This window comes from Pinus tabuliformis, chromosome 6 (genome assembly GCF_031772625.1).
Source record: "Pinus tabuliformis cultivar Carrire ecotype Pingquan chromosome 6, CPIR1, whole genome shotgun sequence".
In the NCBI taxonomy this organism is placed as follows: Eukaryota; Viridiplantae; Streptophyta; class Pinopsida; order Pinales; family Pinaceae; genus Pinus; species Pinus tabuliformis.
In genome coordinates this window covers 1,617,178,283-1,617,202,018 of record NC_142292.1, presented here as the reverse complement: position 1 = coordinate 1,617,202,018, position 23,736 = coordinate 1,617,178,283, and the positions used below count along the sequence as shown (strand labels likewise).

The 23,736-nt window shown below is 36.8% G+C and overlaps 1 pseudogene across 1 annotated transcript in view; it reads left to right on the top strand.

Annotated features, from left to right (window-relative positions):
* LOC149265092 (protein LEAD-SENSITIVE 1 pseudogene) overlaps positions 1 to 21,751 on the top strand; it is a 43,521-nt pseudogene extending 21,770 nt beyond the window's left edge. Inside the window, exon 2 of the transcript XR_016253695.1 lies at positions 21,003 to 21,751. The product of XR_016253695.1 is annotated as a protein LEAD-SENSITIVE 1 pseudogene (transcript). The remainder of the gene's footprint in view (positions 1 to 21,002) is intronic.
* The last annotated feature ends 1,985 nt before the right edge of the window (positions 21,752 to 23,736 follow it).

Genomic DNA, 23,736 nt, shown 5'->3' with positions numbered 1-23,736 from the left:
AGGACAAAAAGTAGTTAAAATACAGATCTACGAGGTGGGAGCTGATTACGAGGAGTGGGAAATGATGAGGTGGTAGTGGGGACCAACGGTCAAAAAATGGCAACGTACCCTTGCTTCCAGCACACCGCCTCACCCCGAATCACCATAAGAGGAAATAAAACATCGTTCCCATGCATTCATGCATTTCACCTCCTCAAAACTCCCTCACTCAAATCACTATCATAACTCAAGCCACCCACGGGAAGCAAAGATCCATCGTTCACTGCACAGCAATGCCTACAGGAGCATCCACAAGAATTCCTAGGGGATATAGAGACTGCCTACAGGATACACAGAGACTGTCTACAGGATTGGTGGAGAAGAGTTCAAAAGGGATATTGTGGGAGTTGGCCACTGCAACCATTCTAAAGAGGTAAGCTCTAAAATTACATTCCCCTTTGCATGTAAATGAACCAAGGATACTCTAAATTTGAGTGAATTTAGCAACTGTCTGAAGGGAATTAAATACTCAGTCATCTTTATTTTGCTCCTACCTTTGAAAAATTGTTTCAACCCTCTCATTTTCTCCTCAAGCTTCACCAACAAGATGATTGGAGATTTTAATAGGAGAGAGCCCACAAACACTGTGAGAATCCAACAACACCCTTAAGTGCTTGAAATCTTAACAAGACATAATAAGATGGGGTTTTTCGAAAAATTCAGAGGGTATGACGATGAGGTGGCTTAAGATTTTGCTCTCTCCCTCACCCCACACACCAGAATCCATGCCACTGTTGTAATAAGGGGCCTCACTATAGATCTTACCCCTGATCTCATCAGCAGGGTCACCACACTTCCCCTAGGAATCCCATAGAGAAAAGAAGACAAAGGAGATAGCTAAGTTGCCAAAAGAAAATTCTTTTTAGAAGGTGAGGAACCCACTGAGGACAAAAATAGAGTAAGGAGGGAAAGTCTACCATATCCATGGAGTGAGGTAGGCTACCAACTAATCAAATACATTTCATTTGAGGGTAGATATAATGTTGTCTATGGCTATAATTTCATGATCCTTGAAGAATTAAGATTTGGATTAGAAACACCCCCTCATCAAAGGCTCAACATACCATATCTCTTGCTTCAATCACTCATAGACTCAAGCATCAAAGTGAAGGAGGGGAATTCCCAAAAATTAGCTCACCATGAGTTCATTATGATCCTCATTGAAGATTCCCTCCAAAACCTCAGAACCCCTATTACATGGTCAGTTTTTAGAGACATGACAGTAGAGGATGACATCAAAGCTCTCACTTATGATGTTAGTCCTACTGTCAGTGAAAAGGAAGTAAAAAAGGAAGAGGAAGATACAGAGCAAGATAAGGATGAGATGTACGAAGAAGGAGCTAACACAGAGGAACGTGATGAAGATGAAGATGAAGAGGGAGAAGAGAAGGAGGATGATGAAGAAATAGAGGAGGAAATTAAGGAGGAAACTGATAGAGGTGATGAAGATCTACAAAAAGAAGATAACATGAAAGACAGAGAGGAAGAAGGCAATAGAATAGAGGGGATAGAACATAAGGAGGAGTCACCTAGGGTGTCTCCAAAGGCCACTGAGAGAGAGGAAACAAATGCCCTCACTGCTCTCAGCACCCCAATCAAGCAAAAAACAAAAAGGCAGAGGCAGACCCCACTATATTTCAGGACTAGAAAGAGCACAAGAATAAGGCATGGGAAGCCAAAAACATCAAACAGAATTCCTATTGAAATTGAAGATTCCTCTACACAAAAAGACAAAATTCCTTCCCCTAAGTCCCCTATCACCTATGTAAGGAGGCCTACTACTAGATCAACTTCCTCAAAGGGTAAGGAAACCCTATAAGATCCATAGCAAAATCTATAGAAGAAAAAACACTCCTACAGGAAACTTTGCTGAATCTACAGGAGGCACAGAAATTGGAAAGAAAGGTAGGGGAGCAGCAAGAAGCTAAAGAGGAAAACCCAGAGACAAAAGAACCCATCCCCCAACCTAAACTGGACCCTTATTACTATTTTATTGAAGGAGGCAGGGTCATACCTCAAAAATTTGCCATCCCACTGTTCTTCGAGCTTGAGAGGGAGAGGGCCAGAACTCACTGATGGATGCAGATCACCAAATCAAAGGGGGTGGAAGACATTGGGCACATGGAGGAGAAACTCAAAGAAATGAGCAAAGAGCTAAGTGGCTTAAGGGACATAGAAGCCATAATGAGAAATCAACTAGAGATAGAAAATGCATGGTTGAGGGGACAACTGTAGGAAAGAGGGAACCAATTATCATGTATGGCCAACCTCTCCTTGGAGGCAATCCAATATAGGATGCCAGCTAAATCCTATGCTCTCTACCTCAAAGAAAAATGGCTGCAATTTCAGATTAAGACACTAGCACGAAGGGGAACCATGCCATTTTAGGACTACATGTAGTTTATTGATCTTTGTGATCAAAGTACACTAGAGGATAGGGCCAAAATGGCTGAATTTTATTTGCACAGCATGGCCCTCACAGACATGAATGTTTGGGACCCTAATGCCAAGCTAGGAGATCTACAATTAATGGATTCAGCATCATGGATGAACCATGAGGAGTCAAGAGCTGCAGAGATGAAAAGGATATTCACAAGAGAGCAAATTGAACCTCTTTTGATTGGAGCTAAACAATCAAATCACATGGCCCTCATCAGTACCCATAATTTGATTGCAAATGATCCTTAGTTGGAACCTAGATATCGTACTGGCCAAGAGCAAGAAATTTCACATTTTGAGGAAATGTTTAGGCTCTTAGGAGATGATAGTATACATTCTTTCCTAAGGAGATGGAACACACTACCATACAGCTTAAAGATAAGAGAATATCACTCCCCTCAAAGGTTGAGAGAGGAACTCAACATGACACCTATGTATAAGCAATCTATGCAAAGGTTGAAGGTCAATTGGATAGGCCTAAAGCTCAGCCCACCACTACCCTTGGGGATGCTAGAAGGGAGAAAAGAAGAAGAAGAAGAAAAAAGGCAATGGGAAGAAGTAGAAAAGAAAGTATACTTCTATGAACAAGAAGATGAGACCACAATAGAGGCATGGGATGTCAAAGAGGCTACCAGAGCCATGAATGATATGGATATTTACTAATTTTCTTAGACGATGAGCATCACTTTCAGTAGGGGGTGATGATGAGCCTCATCATTGGGTAATTATATGGGCCTTAGTTCACCTCCTAGCTTAGTCAAACCAACTATTCTCATAACTTAATGCATACTTTTGATTATATTTTGTTTATGAGATGAGTTAGAGTTGGATATTTTGCTTTGTGGTATAATGTGCATTTAATGCAAGATTAAAGGAGAAAAACAAGGAATTTTGGTAAAGACCAAGGTCAAAAATCGAATGGGATAAGGGAGATGGATTATAGGAGGTAAATCCTCCTCATTTACTACCCCTCGATTCAAATATACCTCGATCAACTCGGAATGAAAATAGCCAAATCATGAGGACTAGAAGGAAGCCAAGCAAGTGAAAGTCAAAGCACCGGTTTATCTCGATTTTGGGATCCGAGCCTCCCTAATTTTAAGGAAGTCGTTGGAGACCTTAGATGTATAAGTATAGAGGCCTAGGACCTCAGTAGGATTCACATTTTTATTGTAAAAGTCTACTCTATTTTTGAGCTGCAAGACTTGTGACAGTTTTTTTGATGTAATTTGTTGTTTTGGTAATAAGAATGAGGTTTGTTTTGAGCCAACACTGAGTTAACTCAGAGGGCTGAAGCTCTTGCGTTACGGCCCAACCCTAGCAACCAAGGCTCTTCTTTATTGTACATGTATGCTAGTGTAGATTCATAGCTTATTTGTTCATTTTCATAGTAGATGCATTTCCATTACAACAATGTAGATTAGATTGGTTGCGTGATAGTTTTCTTTCATTTGTGCCTTCTTTCAAGTAGCAAGTTATCAAGGAGAAAAAGGATCACCACAAAGTTGTGAGCAGGTGTCTTGGCCTCACTTCCTCCCTCTGGGACTATGACTTGAGGAAGGGACCCTTCAAGAACCCCAAAAACATAGATTTCTAGTTCTTGTATGAGCTTTGGAGCTTGTTGTATTTGATTTAGTATTTGGTTCATGTTGCAACACAGATTTCATTGTCATCTTTTTCCGTCTCCATTTCTGCAATAAGATATCATTCATGATTTCATTCCCTTCAACAACTTTCTTCATGCGTAATATAGGCAATTGATTCATGCTTTTCTAGTTTATGAAAATATATCTTGTTGCATAGTTGTTGGAAGACACACATGTTTTAAGTAGAGAAGGTACTTGAAGAGGAGACCAAGACTTCATCACCAATAGTCACCTTCCAGTTCATCCACCTTAGCCATCCCTTGTTTCACCATCACCCTCACTAGTTTTTCATCATTTTTCATTGAAATTCCCCTAGATACATTGAGTGAGTCTAGCCATCTCTTATCTTGGATATTGACTCCTGAGTGCTCCTAGACCTTCTAACACTCCATTCCACCCATCACACACCTTTCCCAAGCTTCCCAACACCTCCAACACCTCACAATTAGCTCTCGGCTATATCCTGTATGTTTCCTGTAATTCCTACAAGATCATCCTGTAGGTTTTCTTGAAATGGCCTGTTTTGAGGACTAATTGATGGGAAACCTCCAGGAAGTCACAAAAAGCCTCCTAGGACCCCTCCATACCATCCAACCAATTCATAAACCTTCTAGTCATCCTCAAACACCTTCCATCCACCTGTCACAACCACAAGAACAATTAGCTTGCATACTTGATTTTGCCTAAAAGAAAAAAGAAAAAAGTGAAAACAAATTTAGTTTAGTTTCATTGCTTGCACATTAGTATTGTTTGATGCTTTTTACTTCTAAAACTCATATAGTAGCATTTTTTTAGTGTTGATTTAGCAATTCTTCTTAGTATAGCTTCTTAAATGGTTAATTAGGGTATGGTGTGGTTTAGCATTACATGTTGTTTTTTTTCCATTACTGCAGTAGAGTAACTCTCTTAGAGTAGATTTGCTTTTCTTGCATCAAAGAATCAATATTATTTTGACTCTATAAAAGTCTGGCTTGGAACCCCAGTGGTCTCTCACCAACTGAACAGTGACAACAACTAGAACCATCACTTTTACTTGTGCATACAACACTGTCACCTTCAAGTTTGTACGAACCCCAGCTTGATAAGTAAAGCTAGTAGCCCAGGAGTTGCAACATCCTTGTTGTAATACTGGCGCTCATCAAGGTCAGACCCTTAACAAATTTTTATAAAGGTTTTTCTTGCCAAACCAAGGTCTTGGGACACTTTCTTTCTCCTCTCTTATAGTCGGATAGGTGGCAGCACATTATTGGTCAAATGTGATGTCAACATGATGTCGTCCCGCTATTTAGAGCCTAGAAGGTTTTGTAGCAACACATAGAGGGAGCGTCGAGCTGACTAGGCGATAGGATGATGTGGTTGGTGTCAAAGATAGATCAACTTGGGAGCAATGTTATTGGCCCATGGTATTGTAGGAGGACCCCACCAGGACAACTCATCCCTACAAGTTTTTGATTGGCTGGTGCATGTGTCATTCGGACCCCACGAGAGATATAAGCCTTCCTAGAGGAGCCTGAAAGTTTACAAGGGAGGCACAAATGATAACATCGAGTTTGAGAGCTCTGGGCTAAGCTCCAACACAAGGATAAATGCAGTGAAAGACCGAGGGCGTAGATAAGTTTATAAAAGGAAAATTAAGTCCTCATAGGCTAGGGAAGAAGTTTATCACCTAGAGTCCTAGCTGGAGGTCACAACACTTGTTCCTTTGATGGATAAATAGGTTAGGCATCAACAAATAAGGAGCTAAAATCATTTTGGCATAATTGAAAAAGTGTGTAATATAATTTCAAAATGGGAAGCAGAGGTAATATGTTTTGCGGCGATGGAATTGTTAGGATATTCCGACACATAGGAAATAGTTAAGTATAACTTGGTCTAGTATAGATTTAGGTAAAGTGTGTTTCTTTACTATGTACATTTTGTAACTTACAATCTGACGGTCACGATATGTAGTGATCTGATGGTCCATTCTCTCCTCGGTATTATCGACACTTGATCCGTGGCTTAACACCCGATTGGTCCATGATCTCTATTTAAAGAACATGGAGGGTCATTTGTAGGGTAATCCGTCTGTGAGAGAAGCATATGTAAATTTTCATTCTTTTGTTAATAAATTGCCTGAAGTGGCCATGTTGGCTCAGGCCGTGGACTGTTTCCCTCTTTGAGGGTTTTAACCACGTCAAAAGTACTGGTGTATTGATCTGTGATATGTTTGTGAGCGATGTCCTTTGGTGTTATATCAGAGGAACTTACCCTGTAAATTCCTACATGGTATCAGAGCTATTTGAGGGTCGCGTCCGTTGGTGATCCAAATCTGAAGCTGGTAGAACTGCATCCGACTGCCATTTCCTAGATCTACTGCTTCTGACTGCTTTCGGGCTGAGAGGACTACTCTGTTCTGTTGGGAGCATCTATTCCAGTGTGGAACCCCTTTCGTTTCACGCGAAAAGGTTTCCGGTAGCCCTAGCTGCGTCATTTTTAAGATCTGAAGGTATACAGTGTTTATTTGCAGTTTACAATTATTTTCTCTCTATTTATTTAAGTTTTGGTTTATTTAGCTTTTTTATTACCAGATCTATACCTTTCATTTCTGCATATGCTTTTTTCCCCGTGACTCTATGCGATCTGGGCAAATTAGAAACAGAAAGGAAGGATTTTTCTCATGCATATGTTCTTTTCTGCTTTGCCTTAGTGTGATCTGGGAAAATCAGAAACATTGAAAAAAATATTTAGTTTCTGGGTAAAGCTAACTTCGAGCCGCAAGGTTCATTTTTTTTGTATTTCCGTGTTGGGTTTTGTGTTTTTTGTTTTGTAGGGAAAAAGCGCTTTCTCAAAGCAAGCACGCAACCCAAAGCTTCAACCCCTCTCTCTCTCTCTCTCTCTCTCTCTCTTGGTCAAAAGCTAATTTATGAGAGTAGAGGTCTTGGGTTCAAGCCTCCATTTTGTGGGGGCGGATTTTTTCATTTCCGCACATTCCCGCACTTCATCGGTGACTTCATCAAATTTTCTTCAAAAAGCCATAAATTCTTCATCCAGAAGCCGTTTTCAGAATCATTTTTTTTGAAACAGCCTAATTTTTCGAGATCTTTCCATTGCAACACTTAGTTTCAGAATTTATAAGTTCAGTTTCTGTTAAAATGGAAATTCCATGCCAAGTTATTCTTGACAGCACCAACTACTTCCAATGGTGGTCCTACATTGTGGATTTACTTAGAAGTAAAGGTCTCTACAGAATAGCCACAGGCTAAGAAACCAAACCGAAAGATGAAGATAAGGCAGCTAAATGGGAAAATAGGCAAGATCAAGCACGTGGGTTGATAGGGATGTCTATTTCTCCAGATCTTAGATTCCATATTGCAGAACTTGATGCTCCTGATGAAGCAATGAAACAGGTTACTAAAGTCTTTGGAATTAAAAATGAACTTAGAGCCCATCAACTTGAAAATGAGTTGCTTACATTGGACCCCAATAATTTTTCTTGGATTGAATATTTTTTGTCCAAGTTCAAGACCTTTAGACTTCTCTTGGAAGGTGTTAAGGTTAAGAAAGAAGATAGTAACCTTATATATTCCATTCTTACTAAGTTGGGACCATCCTACTCTGTGTTTGTTTCCACCTTCCATTCTACAAGAGAAGCCTTCATTTCTCAAGGACAAGACTACAAGTCCCCTTCCTTTGATTCTTTTTATGATTCTTTAATAAGAGAACAAGAAAAAATCTTACAACTTGGTCTTCTTAATCTTGGAAACTCTTCTAAGAAATCGTTAGCCACCCAACAGCAACCAAATCCAAAGAATCATAAGAAGTTGTATCCTAAAAAGAATGGTCCTAAACCAAACAAGGGTCCTAAGCAATTTCAACCTCAAAATGAAAAATCATTTCAACAAAATGATAAGACAAATAAAAACAAAAGGAAGAAGACTGATAGACATTGCAACTTTTGTAATCCAGATGGCCACTTAGAATCCAAATGCTTTAAGAAGATGGAAGCCTTGGAAGTAGTAATGAAGAAGCATAACCTCCATTTGGAGCACTCTTCAACTTCAACTTCATCTTCAGGAATGGCACTTTCTACATGTGGTTGTCAAGCATCTTGGTCTGGCTATGCACTAAATGTATCTTCTTCTTCTCATTCTCATGAGTGGCTCATTGATCCTGGAGCTTCTTATCACATGGCCAAAAACAAAGCCATGTTTACTTCTTTAAATGATTGTAACACCAAAAATATATATGTTAGTGATGATAGATCTCTTAGTGTTGTAGGGACTGGAACTGTTCATCTAGACAATGGTCAGTTTAATGATGTATTATGTGTTCCAACCTTATCCTGCAACCTTCTATCTGTATATCAGATAACTCATTCAGGTGAAGGTAAAATCGTTGAATTTTCACCTCACGGTGTTGTAATTAAGGACCTAAGAGATCCTAGACAGATTTTAGCTACTGGCATTGTTGATGATTCTACAAGGTTGCATAAGTTTCACAACTTTGGGTCATCAAATCTTCCCTCAGTATTTGTTGCTCATAATGATGAAGTGAGCAAACTTTGGCATGAGCGATTTGGTCACTTAAACTATCGCTCTCTTCAGAATCTATGTAAAGAAAATATGGTGACAGGTCTTCCAATGGTATCTTGCAGAGAAGGTGTTTGTTCCGGATGTGTACTCGGAAAACATCATCGGGACAGTTTTGAAAAACATGCCTGTTGGCACGCCTCAGCCCCTTTACAGCTCGTGCATAGTGATTTATGTGGTCCACTTCCAGTTGTTTCATTCTCTGGCTACAAGTATTTCTTAACTTTCATTGATGATTTCTCCAGACGCACTTGGGTATACTTCTTAAAACTCAAGAGTGAAGTATTTAACATGTTCTTGGCCTTTAAGGCCTTTGTTGAAAAACAATTTGGACATCAAATTCTTAAGCTAAGATCTGATAATGGCGGAGAATATGTTAAAAACAACTTCATCAACTTTTGCACTAAGCATGGAATTCAAATGCAACATACTGTTCCATATACTCCACAACAAAATGGTGTAGCTGAAAGGAAGAATCGCACCATAAAGGAAATGGCTAATTGTATGCTTCAATCTAAAGGACTTAGTCTTAATTATTGGGTAGAAGCAATTAACTGTGCAAATTACATAATAAATCGCACTCCTACTAAGGTTCTAAAGAATATCACTCCAGAAGAAGCATGGATCTCAATTAAACCAGATGTAAGCCACTTTCGTGTTTTTGGAAGTGAAGCATGGGCCCATATTCCAGATGAGAAACATAAATCTTTAGAACCTAAGAGTCAAAAATGTATTTTGTTGGATATTCTGAAGATGTCAAAGGATATAGACTTATTCCACTTAAGTACAAAAATGTTATCATTAGAAGAGATGTAAAGTTTGCTGAAAATATATTGGCCTGCGAGCCTAGTTTGGCGGATGTGCCACCTCTCCCTATCTCTTCTACTTTTGAAAATATTTCTTCTTCAGATGATGAAAGGGAGAATGAAAATCCTCCCCCACCTTCTCAGGATCCTCCTTCAGCTCCTCAGCTTCCAAAATGGGTTCGTGCTACTCGGGATGCAGCAGGTGATCTTGTCGGTGATCCTGCAGATCAGCAACGTACACGTTCTCAGTTTGATAGAGCCTCTTCTTTATTAGCTCAAGCTTCAGTGAATTATGATCCTGATACCTTTGTAGAAGCTTCAAGCCATCCAGATTGGGAAGCAGCTATGAATGAAGAATTTCATTCATTATTGGCAAATGATACACGGGATCTTGTTCCTCTACCAAAGGGACGAAAACTTGTTAGATGCAAATGGGTTTACAGAACCAAGTATGGACCAAATGGGAAAGTTGATAAACATAAAGCTCGTCTTGTTGCTAAGGGTTTTTCACAAGTTGAAGGCATTGACTATACTGAAACCTTCTCCCCTGTTACCAAAATGAACTCTATCTGCCTTGTTCTTTCCCTTACTGCCTTTTTCAAATGGGAAGTCCATCAGATGGATGTTAAATCCGCCTTCTTGCATGGGGACTTGCATGAAGAAATCTATATGGAACAACCTATTGGCTTTATACAAATAGACTCCAGCATTGTATGTCGGCTTAAGAAATCCCTTTATGGTCTCAAGCAAGCTCCTTGAGCTTGGTATGCCAAAAATGGATAACTTTCTTTTAGAAAATGGCTTTTCTAGGTGTCATTCTGACAATACTGTCTACACCAAGAAAGTGGGTAGGTCTCTTATCATTCTTGTTCTTTATGTTGATGATCTTATCCTGACTGGTAGTGGTCTCAACCTTATAAACCATGTGAAGTCTAGCCTTAAAAGGAATTTTGAAATGACAGACTTAGGACACTTACATTATTTTCTTGGTCTTCAAATCTTGCAATCCAAGGAAGGAATTTGCCTTTCCCAGTCCAAGTATGCTTGTGATATTCTATGCCATTTTCACATGGAAGATTGTAAGCCAGCCCCTTCTCCCTTTCAGTATGTAGTCAAACTTTTAGTCACTTATACTTCTCTTGAAGTTGATGCTACCTTATACCGTCAACTTGTAGGAAAAATTCTGTATCTAACCCATACTCGTCCTCACCTTTCCTTTGTTGTTGGCCTTGTTGCTCGGTTTATGCAAAACCCACGTGAAAGTAATTGGAAAGTAGCTAAAAGAATACTTCATTATGTTCGAGGTATAGTTCAGTTTGGGATTCATTACAGTGCCGAAGCATCTCCTCTATTGGTTGGTTTCACTGATTCCAATTGGGTTGGTGACCCTGATGATCAGAAGTCTACTGCAGGTTATGTGTTCACTCTTGGTTTAGGACCTATTACATGGGCTTGCAAGAAACAACGTGTCATTTCTCTTTCTTCAACAGAAGCATAGTATCGTGGTGCCGTAGAAGCTAGTAAGGAAGCCTTGTGGCTTCGTCAGATCCTGTCAGAGTTTGGCTTTCAGCAGCAACATCCGACTACACTTTGGTGTGATAATCAAAGTGCCATTCAACTATGCAAAGATCCAGTCCAACATCAGTGTAGCAAACACATTGAACTGCACATGCACTTCATCAAAAAGCTCATCCACGACCATGTTCTTGAAGTGAAATATTGTTCAACAGATGATCAAGTTGCAGACATCTTTACAAAGGTTCTCACAGAGGCGAAGTTCACTAAACTTCGATTTATGGTTGGAGTTCGGGAAGTTGTCACTAAGGGGGGATAGGCTCTAGTGCCTGCTTCTTTCTCCTATTCTGTCATATTTGTAAATCCTTCAATCCTATCCCAAGTTTTTCTTAAGGGGGGGATGTTAGGATATTCTGACACATAGGAAATAGTTAAGTATAACTTGGTCTAGTATAGAGTTAGGTAAAGTGTGTTTCTTTACTATGTACATTTTGTAACTTACAATCCGATGGTCATGATATGTAGTGATCCGACGGTCCATTCTCTCCTCGGTATTACCGACACTTGATCCGTGGCTTAACACCCGATTGGTCCATGATCTCTATTTAAAGAACATAGAGGGTAATTTGTAGGGTAATCCGTCTATGAGAGAAGCATATGTAAATTTTCATTCTTTTATGAATAAATTGCCTGAAGTGGTCGCGTTGGCTCATGCCATGGACTGTTTCCCTCTTTGAGAGTTTTAACGACGTCAAAAGTACTGGTGTATTGATCTGTGATCTGTTTGTGAGAGGTGTCCTTTGATGTTCTGTCTGAGGAACTTACCTTGTAAATTCCTACATTAAAAAGGCTTTGGGCCTTTAATAAAGTTCTTGGAAACTTGGATGGATGGGTTTAAAGCTTTGGGAGAAGTCCTCGATTTCGGGCAGGGGTGCCAAATGTGGCATTGCGCCATATTCATGCATCTGTGGAGTTTGAATGAGACGATAGCTCACTTGGTAGGTTCCTCCATATTTGGTTGTTACACCAAACTAACCATTCACTATGTATGGATATTGAAGCTTAAACGGATCGATAGCTAAACCTTTGGAAACTGTTGGCAGTTGCAATTGTCAAGAAACACTAAGTCAAGGTAGCAAGGACCACAATTGTGCGGAATAATCAATGGAGCTTGTCTTTAAAAGAAACAAGACATCTCGGAGCTTCTTTGCATGCCATGGAGAATTAAATTGAAAAGATTGTTGGCTATAGAAGAATTGATTGTCAACTTGGAAGAACATTGTGTGCCCATTTTGTGAGTTAATGAAGGTGTAGTGGTTGCGTAATATGACAATACAACAAGACAACAAGCCATGCTTTAGTTATAAGTTTGAATAGGAAATCTTTTATTATGGAGTACATGAAGCCATGTTGGAGTACTCTCATAGGTAGCGTGGATGGCAAAGTGATGGCTGAGAAACATAGCATTGTTTCTTATGTTGCAGTGGAACAAAACCAAGGATTATAATAATGTGATTGGGGAAAGGCAACATTATTGAGTGAGATGTGTGAAGAGGTCAAGAGTGCATGTGCTGAAGAGAGAGTCTAAGAGTGCCTGGGTTGTAGAGATAGGTTGCGAGTACCTATGCTAAAGAGAGAGGTCGAGAGTGCTTGAGGAAGAGGTCCAAGAGCATAGAACAAAGTGTTGAGTATGCTACAAAATTGTTTAAGGCCAAAGACCTAAATGTATGTTGCGGTTGAATAAGAAAAATGAGCAGAGAGAAAAGTGTTATGTGGGTTGTGTAATGTGAAGGCTACAAGGAACAACGGAGAGTTGAAAAGAGGTAGTGGCTCCATTTACAATGTATTGATTTCCATATTGAGTGTTGGTTGGAGCCTACATATAGGGAGTTGGTGCTTCATCTCAGTGGGTATATGAAAAAAGCTTTGGGGTTGGGACCTTCTGTAAGTTGGTGCTTGCATAAATCCAATGAGCTGCATGTTGGTGCTTGCAAAAAATCCATGAAGTTGATGCTTCATTTGATGCTTCTAGTAAGTTGATCAGGTGTCAACAAAAAAATAGAGTTAGTGTTTCCTACTAGTGGGTGTCAGTATAAAATCAAAGGGAGTTGGTGCTTCTTATGAGTGGTGGCTCACAAACAATTTGATGTAATAGAATAGGAGCTTATTTTTACATCAAATAACAAACAGGCTTTGGTGGTTTTTCTCCTAGAAGGGTTTCCACGTTAAACCATTGTGTCTCATGCGTATGTTTCTAATGGTGTTTATGTTCATGTGTTGATTTATGTTGCTTCACATGATATGTTGTTAGTTACTCATGATGGTTGCCAAGTTTGAATAGAAGTATAAATTAGAACAAAAGTTTAAGTTAGCTATAATACTGATTCAACCCCTCGGCCCCCTCGCGAGCCCCTCACGCCCCGCTCTCTCAGTATTAACATTGTTTCAAACATAAATTGATAATCAACATAAATGAGATAAAATGTTAAAATATGTTTGCTTTCCCTACTTTTTAATTGAAAGCAATGTTTACTATTATTTGAAGTAAATGATTTGAAATTTTGACAAGTATATTGTAATTCAATCATCCATAACTTTAAACATGTTGTATATGGTGTACTACATAAGGTGCTAATTTAATGAGTGGGTGTTATTACTTCATAGAAGCTTGGATCCTTTATCCTTTCAATGTTCAAAGTGGTTGCATTATTCCATTGCATGTAACAATAACGCCTAATACAGTGTCTCCTAGTTTTTTCAATGATGCCTTTGTGTAAGACCTAGAGTTTTCGACATGTATAAGCATCACTAAAATGCTAATAATGAATTAAAATGAAAAAAATGTTCTAGAGTTGTACTAGGACTAGTGACCTATCAATAAGTCTTAGTGGTGCATGTCGTTTTCATGCACATTAAACTATATAAAGTGGAAAGTAGATAATCACAACATGTAGGAGCTAAAGGAAGATAGCAAGCACATCTAAGAAAAGCATTAAGCTTAGCAGCTAAAAAAGAGATCAAGGATATCTAGTATGAAAGATGCCTTGAAATATTGGCTGACTTGTGTAAAGAGACTAGTAAGAAGTCTCTTAGATACCCTCTCATTATATAGTCACATTAGCACTAGTGAAGTCTATGTATAATTGAATTTGTTTTTTAATCTTCTTGGAAACAGTAGCTATGTTACTTTTAGTTGTATTTAAGGTCAATCAATCCTTTTGTGAATTTAATCTCTTCTAATCTTTGGTTGTAGTACTATTGCATTGCTTTTTTGTTGTAGCACTCTTGCAGGGCCTTTTTAATTTTTTTTTTATGGGTACTAACCATAGCCGCCTTTTAGTTTCCAATTTTCTTGGCTCCTCCTAACTCCGGACAATAGCACAACAACCAATAATATGCCACTTCATTTTTCACCTAATTACCCAAACTCATTGCAATTTTAAGTAGCGCTGTAGAAAAATAAAAAACACGTAAAGGGACTCAAATATCACCATCACAATGTATCTCCATTCTATATAATTGATGAAGTATTGTTGTACCTTCAAAGGTAGCATTTTCAGGGAACAATCCTCACTAGTTCCATTCACTTCAGTATAGTCTCTACATATTTTTGCAAAAGTTATGAAAAAATGTTTTCAAGCTTGAGTTTTCTTCCCAACTTTGTATTAATCTAGTCATTAATGTATCCTAGAAAAAGCTTTATGAACCCTCTTAATGTGAAGAAGAGTTCCCTATCTTCTAGCTAGTGTGCAATGTGCCTAATTTTCATTCATTGCCTCTACATGATATATTGTTGGTCATCAACAATGTCATGGAATCATTACCATTCATTGAGTTGGCTAAGAGGATAAACTTCCTGGGTAGGAAAAGTGGTTTGTGAAAGATGAATTCCTTATTTGTCTTTCCATTTGGATTCACAAGGATAATGAACATTCAAGCATAAACAAATAAATAAAAAATAAAAAGGAAAAGAAATGATAAAGACACTGAACATTTGCATAAAGAAAAAATGACAAAATAATTAAAAAAGGTAAATTAAAATATATCAATTAAGTATATGTAAATTTATTTATAAAAAATTAAAAATATTAATTGTTTTTTTATAAATAATTTTATTTTAATGATAAATTATATATATAAAGAGAGAGGAAAATCTATCTTTATATGTTATACTTTTGGACTAAATGTAACGATGAAATTTCTAAATTTATCAAATTTCTAAATTTTATCTTCTTGTAGGTTAAAACCTTCAAAAATCATTAGTTTATATATATTAACTTATATGAACTTCACCCTATCAATTTTGTATAAACATTCCTTAATACAATTTCTCTTACACTCCGTGCAATTTATTTTCTTTCCATGCTAAAAATTAATGTTTTGTATCAAGGATATTAAGTGTTTTGTATGAAGAATTTTTACTACATGGCAAAACATACATCATCTCACACAATGACATTTTTTTGGGATGTGGATCCATGGTGTGAAAAGGGGATTAAGAAATTGAAGGAGAGTCTTCCACATTTCTCGCTTTATTTACTGTCCACAAAAAGTTGTTTTCTTTGAGACGTGGCGATCCATTATAATTCATGAAAGTCACTTTTTCTTGGTTGTATGCTTTTAGGGTTTCAAATATTCATGAGCGGGCCAGTTAATGTCTATCTCAGATTTCATATCCACATGCAATGGTTTTTTTTCAGTTAAAGGTAAATTAGACTAAACGAGGAAAATTAATTAGTCTACTAGCAACAAACATGCCACAAAAATTTAGGAGGAGGATAGCGGCCTGCACCTATTCAGACTGGACTTCACAACGAACAGCTTTAAACATTTTAAAGGGAAAATTTAAGCGGGAGGATAACATTCATCCCATTAACCATTCAAACTATATTTCATCGTTAAGAAAAATCATATGTTAAATTGGCTTTCCAAACAATTCTCATAATCGTTTATTCTGGTTGAAGAAAGATTTCGATACTCTCATCGAATTTTCCATTTTTTATTTTTGTTTAGTGATTTTGTGTATAGGAATGTTGGAAAATGTAATTCTTATTTGTTTCAGTCGTGACTTTCTATGTAAAAGAATTTGTTTCTATTCCTAAAAATTGTTATATCTATATGTTTATAGATTGGTGTGTGGTTGAGATATTCTCTCAGCTAAGTGATTGTATATATAAAATAATCTACCTTGAAACAAAACTAAATGTATTATATGTAACTTTATTTGAAGTAAATAAAAAATATAATATGTATTATATGTAACCTTATTTCATGTAAATAGAAAATATAGTTTAAAGTATCAAATTTTATGTTGGTATCAGGGCCCGTATGAGCATGGCATCGGCCTCCCACATAGGAGTACTGGGAATAGAGAGTCGGGGCATGGCATCGGCCTCCCTCATAGGAGTGCTGGGAATAGAGAGTATTTTTGTTGTGTGCATTTTACTTGAGTTTGTTGAATGATTGATCGTTATTGGGAGAGACCGTTAGAAGCGTTTTGGCTAAAGAAATCGATCCACATATCTGCGTGTAGAGAAAACATTATGCAATAAGAATCTGCCATGTTGGTTTATTATACCTGAGAGTTAGACCATAGCCCTGGGGTGGAGATCTGTTGGCGAGTGTAAAACCCTGAGCAGTGAACTGTTGCGGTGTCGTGGTGCTCACAAAAACCCTGACCTTCGCAGCAGTCTTCTCGGACTTTAGGGATCCAATACCATGACTTCATAAAAACGGGGCTCAACAATCGCGTTGCCTACCAGTTCGTGGCTCTCTTCGGGAGCTCGTTGCTAGGGTCAGTTATCCGGCCTGGTGTCTCTGATCGTGGCTCTGCTTCTTCTTTATGTGATCTACCCGCCCTTTGTCAAGAGTAGCCCGGATGCCGCAAAGCTCGCCAAGGAGAAGTTGGACAAAATGGGGCTACATAGCGATGGTGGGGAGCATCTGACTGTTTTTGAGAATTAAATCGGCCGACGATGGAGAGCCGATTGTGGCGCGCAGAGTGCTGCTTGTGCGTTGAGCTGCGGGAGTCGATATTACCCATCTCACTGATGTCGTTGTTCAATACAATTTCCCCGGAAATCTCAATTACGGCCCTAAACTGTGCGGACCTTGCTCTGAGGACAGTGTTAACTGACTTGGCCCGTTGGTGGTGAACTTGGAGACACAATATTAAAGGAGGTTGTGGTTGATTGATTTTTCGTAAGGGTTTACAGAGACCTGCTTGTAGCTGCCGAGTGAGAAAGAGTCGTCGAGTGTGAGAAATCAGCTGAGCGTTAGTCCACTCTCGTTGGGTCATTCCGCTCTCAATCCATTGAGAATGTATATCACCACGCCCTTAAGTGATTTTGTCAGCCTGGACCTTGGAAACAAACACATATTACTTTCTGCGGTGGAAGCGTTGCCTCGTACCATCAGAGGTGCTTGCAGGTACAGCAACATGTACAGCCAGGGATATGGAGTCCAATCCGTAGTATTGAGTATAGCCCATATATTTCAACCAGTGTTGAGAATTCAGATACATCATTTGATGCAGATCACCACAAGAACTAAATAAAATGTTTATTAAGATATGTAATGTCCCGTGTGAGGAATGCACAGTTGCAGAAATTGTCGGTGTCATCGTTGTTTTTAGTTATTCAAGTCATTAAAATTGTCATTTCATTAATGTAAATTTGGTTTAAAGAATCGAGTGACATTTAGTTTGGAATGTCATGACACTAAAGATAGCAGCATTAGAGATTAGAAGACGATGGATAATCAAGTTTGTTGAATTAGTGTGAGTTTATGGAATAGATTCATGGTCTATTAAGTGTTATATATATTTATTAGTAAGTAAGTTTATTAAGTGTTATATATATTTATTAGTAAGTAAGTTTATGATGTTTTGTAGTGGTCTTTGTAATGTATGTTTCTAGTAACTCCAAAAGTTGGAGTTGTGTTGTAAGCTTTGTAAGGCATGTGTATCTCCATAAAGTTTGTAGTAATCTTAAAACCACTTTGTAATCGCAGGTTTGTGATCAACTGGAAACCGCTATGGAGTGTTGGTTTGTGGTAAGCCAGAAACCACGTGTGAGAGTGAAGTGGACAGGGATTCTTGTAGGCATGGTTTAGGGTTAGATGATCAAACCCTTGGCATGGTTGAGGGTGAGCCAAGAAAACCCTGGCCTCGTTAAGTTGGGTCTATGGTGAGCCTTGATGGCTGAATTGAGTGCATTGTACCTTGGTGGCAGAGTTGAGACTTGATGGCTGTGTTGAGCCTTGGTGGTTGAGAGCCGTTGTTGGCATGGTTGAGGTTTATGCATAAATCCCAGAGCATGACTATGGGTAATCCGATAAAACCCATGATGATGATGATGGAAGGAGATTTGCATGTACATGTACATGTATGCAGTTATAATGGTTGATAGAACCATGTATGCTAAGGGTATCCTAATAGACCGCGCAATTGCAGTGGTTGACACCCATGAATTCTAGAGGATGGTTGCTCTTTTATATGGACATCAACATATTCTTTTGTTATGTTTGACCACAACCTAGATTTTGCAAATTGAGATTGAGACAAGTAGTCATTAAGGGGGAGTGTTGGAAAATGTAATTCTACTTGTCTCACTTGTGACTTTCTATGTAAAGGAGTATGTTCTTATTCCTTAGAATTGTTATATCTAAATATTCTTAAATTGATGTGTTGTTGAGATATTCTCTCAACTAAAAATAATCTACTTATCTTAAGACAACACTAAATATATTTATATATAACTTTACTTGATATAATAAAAAATATAATTTAAAATATCGAATTTTATCTATTTTGAAAAAGACAACCCAACTGCATTTCTTTCATGTTAAAGTATTTTTTCCTTAGAATATTTGGGTTATGGTTTGCTTCTCGTAATCTTTATGTTCGCTTTCGACATGAATCTTACTTCCACTGGAAATCTATTTTCCGTTTCTGTTTAGGTATCCCACTGACCTTATCACGGGGTGAGCTTTCAGCTTTGATGCAGATTCGCTATATTTAAAAGAGTTATAGATAACAGTAAATTGCATGTTCAAATATTTTCAGTATCTAAAAAAACTGTGAATTTGATATTAAAGTATGCTACAAAATTATAAGTTTGCAGTTTTCAAAAATGAAAAATATTATATTAAACTGCCACAGAAAGTAATAAATTCTATTTTTAAAAATGGTAAGAAAGCTAATTTAGCAACAAATCTTAATTATTTATTTTTGCCTTCTTCCAAAAAAGTGAGAAATTTGAAATGGTACGTTCATATGTTGGAACACTTTCTTCTATTCAACAAAAAAAATCCTGAGACACGTAGTAGCAAATTAAATTTAAAATTCAGATGAAGTAGAATTAATTTTCTTTCAAAAATTTAAATATAATGGCCGTTAAATAATTTTTTTTTTGCAATTTTGAAAAATAACATGTTTAAGTTTATAAGATTATTAGAAAAGTTAAAATTTAAATGAAATAGAACCAGTTTATATCTATTTTAATTTTGGTGGAGGGATTAAATTTTTTGCGGGATAAATTTTTTTTAGAGTAAAAAAGATTTGATCTTTCTTAATATTTATTACATCTTGAGTGAAGATGAATCTAGGCTGATATGATATATATGTAATTCACATTGAAACATTTTATTTATAATGCATATTCTCCGGATTAAAATGTTAAAACATACTCCTCATATTTCTTCCATAAATACAGACATCTAATTATTTTTATCATAATTATTTTTTAAAATATTAAATATCAAATCTATATTAAGGATTTAAGGAATTACAAATCTATCTCATATATTGAAACAGAAAGCAACAATTAATGGAATAATGCATGTTAAATCTTTCTTTCTTATTGATATTTTTTAAATTTTATATGTCAGCTCTATATTAAAAATGAAATAATTCACACATCTCCCTAGTTATCAAAAGTGAAAATAAAAAAATAAAAAAAAAAATTGAATTTAAATTACATTAATTTTCTCTATAAAAGATAGATATAAGATTATATTATTTAATATGGATATGGTTGACACCATTTTTTTTTGTTATTAATATATTTTTGTTTTAAATATCACATATAAAGTGAACTTAGAATAAATTATGCATCATGTAATATCAAAAATATTATTTCTTGATGATGATGATGATGATGGTTAACGTCCGTCATCATCATGATCTTATCATCTCCCTGTTAAGGAGCGAAAAATTTACATTTTTTCCTCATACTAAAAAGTAATTTTTTTTTTTTACATTCCATTATTTTATATCTCAATATAAAGTTATAAAATTAAAGTATTGTAATTATTACAAACATTAATTTCCTTTGTTATTCCTATTTTTAATTTGTTAATTTAAAATATTGTTTTACTATTTTTAAAATGTAATGTAACAACATTTCCCCACACTGATTCATTTCCCCGCATCAGATTATAGAGTGCCTATGGGCGCAATCAATTTTCTTTAAAATATAATGGTTATTAATTAAAATATTTTGAAAAAAAAAAAAGTTTGAGTTTGTAATATATTTAAGTTTATAAGTTTACTATAATTATTTTTCTGTCTTAACTAGTGCTAAAAATAAACATTGAAAAGATAAGAACTATTTTTCATCCGCTCTTATCAATTCCAATACCTTTACCACATTACATCCAACCTTCTTGACTTATTAAGTCATCAAAATTATAATAATCTAAAAATACTTAGCTCCTCATTTTCTATAATAGAAATAAAATGTTAAAAAATATCAATTAATCACTTCCCAATCATTATTATTTACATAGAATTAATTATCATTATTCTCAAATTTTGTTTATAAATTATTTTATATAGAGAGAGAGAGTATGGGATGTAGAGCATTTTGAATTTTATTTGGTAACCATGCTTTGTTTATCTATTTAGCAATCAATGTATATGCATTTTGTATGATTTCTCCAATTTAACTTATCTCACATATTATGCTTTCTGGGTTTGTCCACAGGGATTTATGTCGGGGATAATCACGTGGTCCATTTTACAAGAGGGTCAGACCAAGAACTGGGAGTCGGGGCCAGTTTAATTAATTCAGTCGTCTATAGTTCAATACCAAAACAACATCTCAGTTGTACTAATCCAACCGGCAACTGCGGCTTACAAAATGGAAATAATGGAGTAACACGTTCTTGTTTGGATTGCTTTCTTGAGGGAGGAGCTGTGTATCGATTTGAGTATGGTGTTAGTAAAACTGTCTTTTTCGCACAAGCCCGCGGAGGAACGTGCACACTTGCACAATCAGATCTCCCAGAAACAGTGATTCACCGTGCAGAGTACCTCCTTCTAAATGGGTTTGCAAACTATGATGTAATATGTATGAATTGTGAGGACTTCGCAATATACTGCAAGACAGGATTCATTGTTGAAAGTCATGACTCGGGAAGTGGGCAAGTAGCAGTACTGCGTGCTATAATGGGTGCTGCTCGTTATTGTTTAACTTCAAAGTACGCGTATGGAGTTATATTTGCTGTTGATCCAGTAGGCTTGGCCTTCGGGACGGCTGTAAATTTTGCTATACGGAGATATAAAGGAGATATTGGTGTTCGCGTTGATAAAATTAAGGTATCAGTGGAGGATTTGGCTGTATGTCTTGATTCTTCTATGGGTAGTAAGCCTCCAGTGGCTCAAGCAACAAGCAAGGACAAGAGCTCCATTAACGGCACGGAATCTCTGAATAGTGCAACGCCCAATTCGTAAGTAACATAATGGTTTATAGTTGACCCATCCTCCATGAAAGTAAATTTTTCGGGTGGTAACAGTCTTCACATAGAAGGATAAATTGTGTTGGAATTTAAACAAATTGAAGGTCTTATTTGGCCATGTAGTGAGTTCTGGATTGGTTTGTGTCTTAGAAGTTTCAGGTCATAAATGGTGGTATTAGATACTCTGTGACCTAATTGTGTGTAATGGATTGAAACTTAGTTGTGGATGCTAGATGGATTTGTGTCATGCTCACATCGAAATGTGTGCATATGATTTCAGAGGACTAGATTGTTAATAGGTGAGTGGAATGCGTTATAAATAGTGGAAGTAATATCTCCAAAGTCATGGAGGGCAGTCTAAATATATGTGCCCTTAGAAGTGTTGATCAATTCATGTAAGGTTTCAAATATAGTTTGCTTTTAATGTATTGGATTAATTAATGTATACGGTTTAATTATATACTTCCTTTGTTCTTAATATGCGCTATCAATTATATATATATGATTTTAAGATTATCGTTTAATACATGTATTGGTTTGTTTTTAAATGCATTGGATTGATTCTTTGTTAAAGTAAATGTATACGGCTTTTCAAAATTTTGAAAATTAAAATAATATTTATTTAGGTTTATAAAACATATATCTATTTAAAATGTTTTTGATTAATTTATAGGTAAATAAAAATGAATTACAAAATTTAAAGTGTTTTGATTAATAAAATATTAATATTATAGGTAAATAAAAAAAATTACAAAATTTAAAGGGTTTCCATTAATAAAATATTAATAGTAAAAAAGTAAGTATAATTATTTTATAGTTATATATTTAAAAAAATAATAATAAGAATTATTGTTAGATGCATTTTTACTCTCATTGCGGTGTTATAAGATGATTTAAATGAGCTTATGGTTAACTTGCTTTCCCTTTGTGATCCCATGTGCATGTCATCTACTCGATGCACATTTATGTGGCCTCACATCCCAAGGAGGGAGGCCTAGTCTCTCTAGTAAGGCTGTGGTATACACATCCATTGCATCTGTGAACTCTACAATATGTCTGTCATCCTTGACTTGTGGCTTGAGCTTTTCTTCCTCCTCCATCACTTCCTTCTACTCGTATCTTCTCCCACCATGCATCTAGACTCTTTCTTGGTTGCTTGGGTTTTGAGTTCCTCCCCTTCATTGTCAGTTTTTTCAGAGGGAGAAGGTATGGTCCTGAGTTTGATGCTAGTGTAGCCTGATTAGAAAATTATTATAATATCTTTCTTTCATGGTCACCTCATGTAGCTCCCCTATCATCCCAACCCCATTCCACGTGACATGTTGGGGCCTCTAACAACCATGACGCATTAGAGAGATCGTTTTCAACATGGATATGGTAATCATGGAGCTCTAGGGAGGTCCAACGCACACCTTAGAACAAAAACTTTAGCCAGTAGCTTCCGTGCCAGCACACCTGTGGCACACCCCCAACATACATGAGGAAATTTGTCTTGTGGAGGAATAAATTTGTCATGAAATGCATATTACTCTCAATTCAAATGACATGGCTCCCATTGCACCTTGGGCTCCTAATATAGGTTAGATGAACTCAGAGACTTCATGCTTGATGTGGAAGTTTAACTAGCATATCACTCTCAATTCAAATGACATGGCTCCCATTGCAACTTGGGCTCCTAATATAGGTTAGATGAACTCAGAGACTTCATGCTTGATGTGGAAGTTTAACTAGCTAGGCTAGAGATGGGTTCTTTGCCTAGCTCTCCAATTCCTCCACTATGCAATGTTGAGGAATGATTTATCATCCTAGATACTTGTCATACTCATGCTTCAATTCTATTGACAATGTTGGAAATCCGCCAACTAAGGGGGTTTCCTTGAAGTGAAGTCCCAATTAGACCTGACACCATTTGGAATAGGAGCCCCATCCAGAGTATCAGCCTAATCATCATATATTCTTATAGATTTTCCTTGGCTTTAG